At 49.9% G+C, this 10,667-nt stretch overlaps 1 long non-coding RNA gene across 5 annotated transcripts; it reads left to right on the forward strand.

The window, feature by feature from the left end:
• The first annotated feature begins 893 nt into the window (after positions 1-893).
• On the forward strand, positions 894-4,532 carry LOC120816900 (uncharacterized). 5 transcript variants are annotated; one of them, XR_013467350.1, is made up of 8 exons: positions 894-1,250; positions 1,499-2,351; positions 2,474-2,535; positions 2,975-3,089; positions 3,367-3,428; positions 3,717-3,810; positions 4,035-4,098; positions 4,365-4,532. It is a non-coding gene; the product is annotated as an uncharacterized LOC120816900 (long non-coding RNA). The 5 variants fall into 5 exon arrangements; XR_013467352.1 differs by having other exon boundaries at positions 2,498-2,535; XR_013467351.1 differs by having other exon boundaries at positions 1,499-1,536; positions 2,138-2,535.
• The last annotated feature ends 6,135 nt before the right edge of the window (positions 4,533-10,667 follow it).

The following is a 10,667-nucleotide window of genomic DNA, read 5'->3' on the forward strand; positions in this document are numbered from 1 at the left end:
TTTTGTGTTTGTGTTTTTGAACTGCGACAAGCCGGAAGTAACGAGACTGTTTTTAAAATGTAAGGAGTAGAAGTAAAAAGTCGTCTGAAAAATAAATACTCCAGTAAAGTATAGATACCCAAAATTTCTACTTAAGTACAGTAACGAAGTATTTGTACTGCGTTACTTGACACCTCTGCGTACTTGTACTAGCGTGTAAATAGTATGTAAATGAAATACCACGTGAAACAATTAGAATTACAGTTTCCTTGTAATCGTGTTGATGTAATACAACTGATCCTTTTGTAATCGATCAGTACACATCCTCGTCATTCATGTCTGAGCTGAGCAATGACGTCACAAGAGTGGAACGCCTGGGGAGAAATAGAGCAGGACTTCTCCATCTACACGCTTATACAGCTTTATGGTTGTATGCCATATCTTTCTTTGTGATATGACGTGACAGAAAGTTCTGCAGTTCCCGTCCTCAGCGAGTCAAGCTCATATGAGCGTCGTGGCTCGCGCACCAGGCAGAGCAGAGTCAGAGGAGACCCACGCTTCTTTGCATCGAGACTAAACTTTCTTTTTAAAGAGTTGCGGGGAATATTTTTCCTCTTTCGGAGACGCATCACCATCAGATTGCACATCATTTACACGCATTTACCAGACCTCCATTGGAAGTGAAAAATGTTTCCACTGTTCACATTAAGAGATCTCAAATACTACCAAGTGTAGTATGATTTGGATCAACGCTAACTGGGTGGACAGCTAGAAATAAATTAAATCATCCAAATGTTACATCACATTATTACGTTACAGGTCATTTAGCTGACACTTTTATCCAAAGCGACTTACATTGCATTTTTAACCCATAGCTTTTTTTTTACATTTTGGCCCGGGGAGCAATTAGGGGTTGGGTGTCTTGCTCAGGGACACTTGAACATGGGACATGGAGCAGCCGGGTCTCGAACCACCAACCTTGTGGTTCCCGGCGCACCCTCTCTACCCCCACGTCACAATACAGAAAGGCAGGTTGATTTTGTTGTTGTGAAGAAGCTCGGTTTGCATGATTATAAATTAATGATTTGAATAATAAATCATCTTTGGAGGAAATGTCCCTCCTGAGCTACTGTAGGTTCAGGCAGGTCTTGGTACCTCCTACTTCCTGGTTCATCCATTATACAGGGTATAAAAGCTGCACATGATGAAGCTGCTGTCACCACGCTTGTCCCTTTCTGTGTTGGAGTCTGGCTGAAGAATCCAATGAGCTGGTAGGTGGGTTTTTTAAATTTTATTTACAGTTCTTCAAAAACTGATTTGTCTCCCAGCTTGTCAGGGAGGCCCAAACCATGTGTGGGCCGGACCAGGTGGAGGAGCCTACAAGTAACTCCAGGCTGGCGTTAGAAGCCACTGCTGTTTTCTGTAGCTTATTCAGTTCCTGTCTGGAGTTTCTTCATGTTTGTAATTAGTTAGTTTGCTGATGATTACTTTTGGTAATTTGTTTTTTTTTTTTTTTTAGGGGTGTTTGAGGCTGTCTGCAGAGTAGCATCCCAGATGGTGGGTCTGGTGACTGGGCCTTTCATCTGCTCATCCCATTGTCCGTTGTGTTTGTCTGCATTTTCTTTTAACATCTCATGCCTTGATTTTATATTGTTTTTGTGGAGAAACCAAGTCTGTGAGCGCCCTGTGCCAGAGCCTGTCCCTGTTCTCACCCCGGTGCGGCCTAGTCATCAGTAGCACTCAATTTGTTTGTAGAGGTGCATTTGGTTATTTCTACAGCTGATGGAAATTAGTTTCATTGTTTTGTATGCTTACTATATTTTAACTAAATGTTAACCTTGGGGAATCCTTTTGCCTCAGTCTGACTTCAGTCACCTGTTTATCTGTGGTTGTTGGATAATTTATGAGAATGTTTAGCCCTGTGCTACCGGTGGTTACAAATGTTTTTCTTCCAGTTGCTCATCTTCTCATGATTTGATCTACACACTATGCATCAGCTAAAACTAATGCATTCGAATACAACAGCCCTCCAACTATTTCTCCCTCCTTCTCTTAGATCAGGGAAGTAGACAGCCCATATAGAAATTGGCCAATGCTACCCCTAGAGTGGATTTACTCGCATGATGAACTTTACTTATTGCTTGTGATCTCCTCTCAGACTGCTATGGCTGGTTCCACACCTGCAGAATCAAGGTGAACATTGGAAAACTAACACTTCCAAATGCTTGCCAGAGTCACTAGATATCTTCACTGCAAGATGAAGACAACCTTTAGGTTAAAGGGCAACATCTGACTTCATTTCATGGATCAAGATTTTGGCAATTGCTTAAATTCTACCACTGCATTTCAGGGACAAGTAGGAGGCCAAACAGGTTAGTTGATGTCTAAAATGTTTGACCTCCCTTTGTGGAATGCCTGTGAGAAATTGAGTAACTTATCAGTTGCAGATAATTTCATTTTTGTTCAATATTCTATTGTCATTTACTAATTTGAGTTGGTTCAATATGCGATGGGCAAGAAACCTGGTGGCGACCGTGGTGCCATGAATACAAAAAGGTATGACTGACTTGAGTTAACCACACTACCACAGACACAGCTCATAAATCTAACAAAGCATTTTCATAATGTTTTAACTGTTTGAATTGCTTGGTGATTGTGATGTTCTATAGTGTAAGTGACAATGTGTAAAATGCACTGTAAATACACATTTCTGTGACCGTAATTAAAACTCATTTTAAAATCATTAACTGAAAGTGAGTTTGTTGCACAATATATCACAAATGGGAGTTTTCTGAAGATATTTAAAATGGTTGCTTTAAAATATTTCTCCTGCAAAAACTTTTTAAACTGTTAGCTGGACATAAAAAAATAGAAATTTAAGTAAACCTCAATGTTACAATATTCGTTCCCAACACTGTAGGTTACGACCTTACAACATAGTCTAATTTGACAGTCAAATTTACGGTGTACCTGGAATGTAATTTTAATCTTGTAGGACACCACTGCAATTGCTGATTATGGGCGGTCGACCTCAACTGACCGAACTGTCAAGGTCAAAGGAGGCTCATGGATCTTGGAGAAGATGGGCGAGGCCTGGGTTCTTAATAAAGGTGTGTGTTTTTTTTTTAAATGTAATGCTTGGCATGCAGGCTGTGTAATGGCTCTGATAAAATGTCTTTCTAACTGTAAAGAATGCCTGAGGGTTGTGGCCTGTCCTGAAGAACAATTTGGATCCTTTACCTGCTGTTTAACTATTTGGCCAATGTGTTGGTATTGCTAATAACTTTAGCCTGTGTGTGTGTGTCTGTGTGCAAGAAGATGCCATCTTTTCAGTGTTTCAAAGATTTTTCAGAATGATTTGTGATTCGGCTCCTGCCTTGATCCCAGGAGTGGTCAAGCGGTTTCAGCCTCCTGTGACAGTGGAAATTACCAGCCGTCTTGAGTAAACGGTGAGACCTTTTTTTTTTTTTTTTCTTCCCCAGTGTTTTTGATATGTAATGCTTGTCATGCAAGCTGTGTGAAAGGTCTAATAAAATGTTCTTTTTCGAACTGTCAAGAGCCTGACTGTTGCATAATGTGTTAACTGAATCTTCTAATATGTAATTGTATGTCCTGAACTATGCCGCCCTCTTAACTGCTTCATTTAATATTTGCAGTTTCCCTGTATGTGCAAAAAGCTGCCATCAGTGTTTGGAAAACATTCCGGTTGGGTAAAGTAGTTCTGTGATTCCACGCAGTACGGTCCAGAGAAGGCAACCGGGTCCTGCCTCGGGCTCCCTAGGAGTGGCCAAGCAACTTCAGCCTCCTGTGAAAATTGCCAGCTGATGAGAGGTAAGACCCTTTCTCAGTACTGCTTTTGTTATGTCATGCAAGCTGTGAAAGTCTAATACAATGTTCTGTTAGAATACCCGACGGTTGTTTAACTGCATCTGCTGCTAATATGTACTGAACTAATCCAGTCTTTATCTGCGCTTTCCCTGTGTGTGTAAAGATGCATTCTTGTCAGTGTTTAAATATTTCTTGTTTGCTAAAGTACTATTATACTACCACATCAGGGGCAAGCAACTTTAGCCTACTGTGGAAATTGCCTTATGCTCCTGCCAACTAAGCGAGTAACAGGTAAGACTTTTTTTTTCCCCAGTAATGGGTATGTAATGCTTGTCATGCAGGCTGTGTGACTGGTCTAGAAAAATGTGTTAACTTCTGGTGCTTCTTGTCTTTGGTTGTATGTCCTGAACTATTCTGTTTTAACAATTTTCCTTTGGCCAATGTTTTAGGAATGTGTTTGTATTGCTAAATGTAAACCTGCAGGTGCAGGAAGATAATGTCAGTGTTTCAACCCTTTTCTCGATGATTGGGTAATGTAGTCTTGTTATTTCTTGCAGGACGATAGAATACAACTCTCTACAAGCTTTGCCAAATCATCGACCAGCTGACCGGATTTGGCAGAAGGTAAGAACATTTTCTTGTGTGGGCTAGGGTTAGCGGGGCTAAGTGTGGGCTAGGGTTAGCGGGGCTAAGTGTGGGCTAGGGTTAGCGGGGCTAAGTGTGGGCTAGGGTTAGCGGGGCTAAGTGTGGGCTAGGGTTAGCGGGGCTAAGTGTGGGCTAGGGTTAGCGGGGCTAAGTGTGGGCTAGGGTTAGCGGGGCTAAGTGTGGGCTAGGGTTAGCGGGGCTAAGTGTGGGCTAGGGTTAGCGGGGCTAAGTGTGGGCTAGGGTTAGCGGGGCTAAGTGTGGGCTAGGGTTAGCGGGGCTAAGTGTGGGCTAGGGTTAGCGGGGCTAAGTGTGGGCTAGGGTTAGCGGGGCTAAGTGTGGGCTAGGGTTAGCGGGGCTAAGTGTGGGCTAGGGTTAGCGGGGCTAAGTGTGGGCTAGGGTTAGCGGGGCTAAGTGTGGGCTAGGGTTAGCGGGGCTAAGTGTGGGCTAGGGTTAGCGGGGCTAAGTGTGGGCTAGGGTTAGCGGGGCTAAGTGTGGGCTAGGGTTAGCGGGGCTAAGTGTGGGCTAGGGTTAGCGGGGCTAAGTGTGGGCTAGGGTTAGCGGGGCTAAGTGTGGGCTAGGGTTAGCGGGGCTAAGTGTGGGCTAGGGTTAGCGGGGCTAAGTGTGGGCTAGGGTTAGCGGGGCTAAGTGTGGGCTAGGGTTAGCGGGGCTAAGTGTGGGCTAGGGTTAGCGGGGCTAAGTGTGGGCTAGGGTTAGCGGGGCTAAGTGTGGGCTAGGGTTAGCGGGGCTAAGTGTGGGCTAGGGTTAGCGGGGCTAAGTGTGGGCTAGGGTTAGCGGGGCTAAGTGTGGGCTAGGGTTAGCGGGGCTAAGTGTGGGCTAGGGTTAGCGGGGCTAAGTGTGGGCTAGGGTTAGCGGGGCTAAGTGTGGGCTAGGGTTAGCGGGGCTAAGTGTGGGCTAGGGTTAGCGGGGCTAAGTGTGGGCTAGGGTTAGCGGGGCTAAGTGTGGGCTAGGGTTAGCGGGGCTAAGTGTGGGCTAGGGTTAGCGGGGCTAAGTGTGGGCTAGGGTTAGCGGGGCTAAGTGTGGGCTAGGGTTAGCGGGGCTAAGTGTGGGCTAGGGTTAGCGGGGCTAAGTGTGGGCTAGGGTTAGCGGGGCTAAGTGTGGGCTAGGGTTAGCGGGGCTAAGTGTGGGCTAGGGTTAGCGGGGCTAAGTGTGGGCTAGGGTTAGCGGGGCTAAGTGTGGGCTAGGGTTAGCGGGGCTAAGTGTGGGCTAGGGTTAGCGGGGCTAAGTGTGGGCTAGGGTTAGCGGGGCTAAGTGTGGGCTAGGGTTAGCGGGGCTAAGTGTGGGCTAGGGTTAGCGGGGCTAAGTGTGGGCTAGGGTTAGCGGGGCTAAGTGTGGGCTAGGGTTAGCGGGGCTAAGTGTGGGCTAGGGTTAGCGGGGCTAAGTGTGGGCTAGGGTTAGCGGGGCTAAGTGTGGGCTAGGGTTAGCGGGGCTAAGTGTGGGCTAGGGTTAGCGGGGCTAAGTGTGGGCTAGGGTTAGCGGGGCTAAGTGTGGGCTAGGGTTAGCGGGGCTAAGTGTGGGCTAGGGTTAGCGGGGCTAAGTGTGGGCTAGGGTTAGCGGGGCTAAGTGTGGGCTAGGGTTAGCGGGGCTAAGTGTGGGCTAGGGTTAGCGGGGCTAAGTGTGGGCTAGGGTTAGCGGGGCTAAGTGTGGGCTAGGGTTAGCGGGGCTAAGTGTGGGCTAGGGTTAGCGGGGCTAAGTGTGGGCTAGGGTTAGCGGGGCTAAGTGTGGGCTAGGGTTAGCGGGGCTAAGTGTGGGCTAGGGTTAGCGGGGCTAAGTGTGGGCTAGGGTTAGCGGGGCTAAGTGTGGGCTAGGGTTAGCGGGGCTAAGTGTGGGCTAGGGTTAGCGGGGCTAAGTGTGGGCTAGGGTTAGCGGGGCTAAGTGTGGGCTAGGGTTAGCGGGGCTAAGTGTGGGCTAGGGTTAGCGGGGCTAAGTGTGGGCTAGGGTTAGCGGGGCTAAGTGTGGGCTAGGGTTAGCGGGGCTAAGTGTGGGCTAGGGTTAGCGGGGCTAAGTGTGGGCTAGGGTTAGCGGGGCTAAGTGTGGGCTAGGGTTAGCGGGGCTAAGTGTGGGCTAGGGTTAGCGGGGCTAAGTGTGGGCTAGGGTTAGCGGGGCTAAGTGTGGGCTAGGGTTAGCGGGGCTAAGTGTGGGCTAGGGTTAGCGGGGCTAAGTGTGGGCTAGGGTTAGCGGGGCTAAGTGTGGGCTAGGGTTAGCGGGGCTAAGTGTGGGCTAGGGTTAGCGGGGCTAAGTGTGGGCTAGGGTTAGCGGGGCTAAGTGTGGGCTAGGGTTAGCGGGGCTAAGTGTGGGCTAGGGTTAGCGGGGCTAAGTGTGGGCTAGGGTTAGCGGGGCTAAGTGTGGGCTAGGGTTAGCGGGGCTAAGTGTGGGCTAGGGTTAGCGGGGCTAAGTGTGGGCTAGGGTTAGCGGGGCTAAGTGTGGGCTAGGGTTAGCGGGGCTAAGTGTGGGCTAGGGTTAGCGGGGCTAAGTGTGGGCTAGGGTTAGCGGGGCTAAGTGTGGGCTAGGGTTAGCGGGGCTAAGTGTGGGCTAGGGTTAGCGGGGCTAAGTGTGGGCTAGGGTTAGCGGGGCTAAGTGTGGGCTAGGGTTAGCGGGGCTAAGTGTGGGCTAGGGTTAGCGGGGCTAAGTGTGGGCTAGGGTTAGCGGGGCTAAGTGTGGGCTAGGGTTAGCGGGGCTAAGTGTGGGCTAGGGTTAGCGGGGCTAAGTGTGGGCTAGGGTTAGCGGGGCTAAGTGTGGGCTAGGGTTAGCGGGGCTAAGTGTGGGCTAGGGTTAGCGGGGCTAAGTGTGGGCTAGGGTTAGCGGGGCTAAGTGTGGGCTAGGGTTAGCGGGGCTAAGTGTGGGCTAGGGTTAGCGGGGCTAAGTGTGGGCTAGGGTTAGCGGGGCTAAGTGTGGGCTAGGGTTAGCGGGGCTAAGTGTGGGCTAGGGTTAGCGGGGCTAAGTGTGGGCTAGGGTTAGCGGGGCTAAGTGTGGGCTAGGGTTAGCGGGGCTAAGTGTGGGCTAGGGTTAGCGGGGCTAAGTGTGGGCTAGGGTTAGCGGGGCTAAGTGTGGGCTAGGGTTAGCGGGGCTAAGTGTGGGCTAGGGTTAGCGGGGCTAAGTGTGGGCTAGGGTTAGCGGGGCTAAGTGTGGGCTAGGGTTAGCGGGGCTAAGTGTGGGCTAGGGTTAGCGGGGCTAAGTGTGGGCTAGGGTTAGCGGGGCTAAGTGTGGGCTAGGGTTAGCGGGGCTAAGTGTGGGCTAGGGTTAGCGGGGCTAAGTGTGGGCTAGGGTTAGCGGGGCTAAGTGTGGGCTAGGGTTAGCGGGGCTAAGTGTGGGCTAGGGTTAGCGGGGCTAAGTGTGGGCTAGGGTTAGCGGGGCTAAGTGTGGGCTAGGGTTAGCGGGGCTAAGTGTGGGCTAGGGTTAGCGGGGCTAAGTGTGGGCTAGGGTTAGCGGGGCGGGTTAGGGTTAGGGTTAGCGGGGCGGGTTAGGGTTAGGGGTTAGGGTTAGCGGGGCGGGTTAGGGTTAGGGTTAGCGGGGCGGGTTAGGGTTAGGGTTAGGGTTAGGGTTAGGGTTAGGGTTAGGGTTAGGGTTAGGGTTAGGGTTAGGGTTAGGGTTAGGGTTAGGGTTAGGGTTAGGGTTAGGGTTAGGGTTAGGGTTAGGGTTAGGGTTAGGGTTAGGGTTAGGGTTAGGGTTAGGGTTAGGGTTAGGGTTAGGGTTAGGGTTAGGGTTAGGGTTAGGGTTAGGGTTAGGGTTAGGGTTAGGGTTAGGGTTAGGGTTAGGGTTAGGGTTAGGGTTAGGGTTAGGGTTAGGGTTAGGGTTAGGGTTAGGGTTAGGGTTAGGGTTAGGGTTAGGGTTAGGGTTAGGGTTAGGGTTAGGGTTAGGGTTAGGGTTAGGGTTAGGGTTAGGGTTAGGGTTAGGGTTAGGGTTAGGGTTAGGGTTAGGGTTAGGGTTAGGGTTAGGGTTAGGGTTAGGGTTAGGGTTAGGGTTAGGGTTAGGGTTAGGGTTAGGGTTAGGGTTAGGGTTAGGGTTAGGGTTAGGGTTAGGGTTAGGGTTAGGGTTAGGGTTAGGGTTAGGGTTAGGGTTAGGGTTAGGGTTAGGGTTAGGGTTAGGGTTAGGGTTAGGGTTAGGGTTAGGGTTAGGGTTAGGGTTAGGGTTAGGGTTAGGGTTAGGGTTAGGGTTAGGGTTAGGGTTAGGGTTAGGGTTAGGGTTAGGGTTAGGGTTAGGGTTAGGGTTAGGGTTAGGGTTAGGGTTAGGGTTAGGGTTAGGGTTAGGGTTAGGGTTAGGGTTAGGGTTAGGGTTAGGGTTAGGGTTAGGGTTAGGGTTAGGGTTAGGGTTAGGGTTAGGGTTAGGGTTAGGGTTAGGGTTAGGGTTAGGGTTAGGGTTAGGGTTAGGGTTAGGGTTAGGGTTAGGGTTAGGGTTAGGGTTAGGGTTAGGGTTAGGGTTAGGGTTAGGGTTAGGGTTAGGGTTAGGGTTAGGGTTAGGGTTAGGGTTAGGGTTAGGGTTAGGGTTAGGGTTAGGGTTAGGGTTAGGGTTAGGGTTAGGGTTAGGGTTAGGGTTAGGGTTAGGGTTAGGGTTAGGGTTAGGGTTAGGGTTAGGGTTAGGGTTAGGGTTAGGGTTAGGGTTAGGGTTAGGGTTAGGGTTAGGGTTAGGGTTAGGGTTAGGGTTAGGGTTAGGGTTAGGGTTAGGGTTAGGGTTAGGGTTAGGGTTAGGGTTAGGGTTAGGGTTAGGGTTAGGGTTAGGGTTAGGGTTAGGGTTAGGGTTAGGGTTAGGGTTAGGGTTAGGGTTAGGGTTAGGGTTAGGGTTAGGGTTAGGGTTAGGGTTAGGGTTAGGGTTAGGGTTAGGGTTAGGGTTAGGGTTAGGGTTAGGGTTAGGGTTAGGGTTAGGGTTAGGGTTAGGGTTAGGGTTAGGGTTAGGGTTAGGGTTAGGGTTAGGGTTAGGGTTAGGGTTAGGGTTAGGGTTAGGGTTAGGGTTAGGGTTAGGGTTAGGGTTAGGGTTAGGGTTAGGGTTAGGGTTAGGGTTAGGGTTAGGGTTAGGGTTAGGGTTAGGGTTAGGGTTAGGGTTAGGGTTAGGGTTAGGGTTAGGGTTAGGGTTAGGGTTAGGGTTAGGGTTAGGGTTAGGGTTAGGGTTAGGGTTAGGGTTAGGGTTAGGGTTAGGGTTAGGGTTAGGGTTAGGGTTAGGGTTAGGGTTAGGGTTAGGGTTAGGGTTAGGGTTAGGGTTAGGGTTAGGGTTAGGGTTAGGGTTAGGGTTAGGGTTAGGGTTAGGGTTAGGGTTAGGGTTAGGGTTAGGGTTAGGGTTAGGGTTAGGGTTAGGGTTAGGGTTAGGGTTAGGGTTAGGGTTAGGGTTAGGGTTAGGGTTAGGGTTAGGGTTAGGGTTAGGGTTAGGGTTAGGGTTAGGGTTAGGGTTAGGGTTAGGGTTAGGGTTAGGGTTAGGGTTAGGGTTAGGGTTAGGGTTAGGGTTAGGGTTAGGGTTAGGGTTAGGGTTAGGGTTAGGGTTAGGGTTAGGGTTAGGGTTAGGGTTAGGGTTAGGGTTAGGGTTAGGGTTAGGGTTAGGGTTAGGGTTAGGGTTAGGGTTAGGGTTAGGGTTAGGGTTAGGGTTAGGGTTAGGGTTAGGGTTAGGGTTAGGGTTAGGGTTAGGGTTAGGGTTAGGGTTAGGGTTAGGGTTAGGGTTAGGGTTAGGGTTAGGGTTAGGGTTAGGGTTAGGGTTAGGGTTAGGGTTAGGGTTAGGGTTAGGGTTAGGGTTAGGGTTAGGGTTAGGGTTAGGGTTAGGGTTAGGGTTAGGGTTAGGGTTAGGGTTAGGGTTAGGGTTAGGGTTAGGGTTAGGGTTAGGGTTAGGGTTAGGGTTAGGGTTAGGGTTAGGGTTAGGGTTAGGGTTAGGGTTAGGGTTAGGGTTAGGGTTAGGGTTAGGGTTAGGGTTAGGGTTAGGGTTAGGGTTAGGGTTAGGGTTAGGGTTAGGGTTAGGGTTAGGGTTAGGGTTAGGGTTAGGGTTAGGGTTAGGGTTAGGGTTAGGGTTAGGGTTAGGGTTAGGGTTAGGGTTAGGGTTAGGGTTAGGGTTAGGGTTAGGGTTAGGGTTAGGGTTAGGGTTAGGGTTAGGGTTAGGGTTAGGGTTAGGGTTAGGGTTAGGGTTAGGGTTAGGGTTAGGGTTAGGGTTAGGGTTAGGGTTAGGGTTAGGGTTAGGGTTAGGGTTAGGGTTAGGGTTAGGGTTAGGGTTAGGGTTAGGGTTAG

Source organism: Gasterosteus aculeatus, chromosome 4 (genome assembly GCF_964276395.1).
Source record: "Gasterosteus aculeatus chromosome 4, fGasAcu3.hap1.1, whole genome shotgun sequence".
Lineage (NCBI taxonomy): Eukaryota > Metazoa > Chordata > Actinopteri > Perciformes > Gasterosteidae > Gasterosteus > Gasterosteus aculeatus.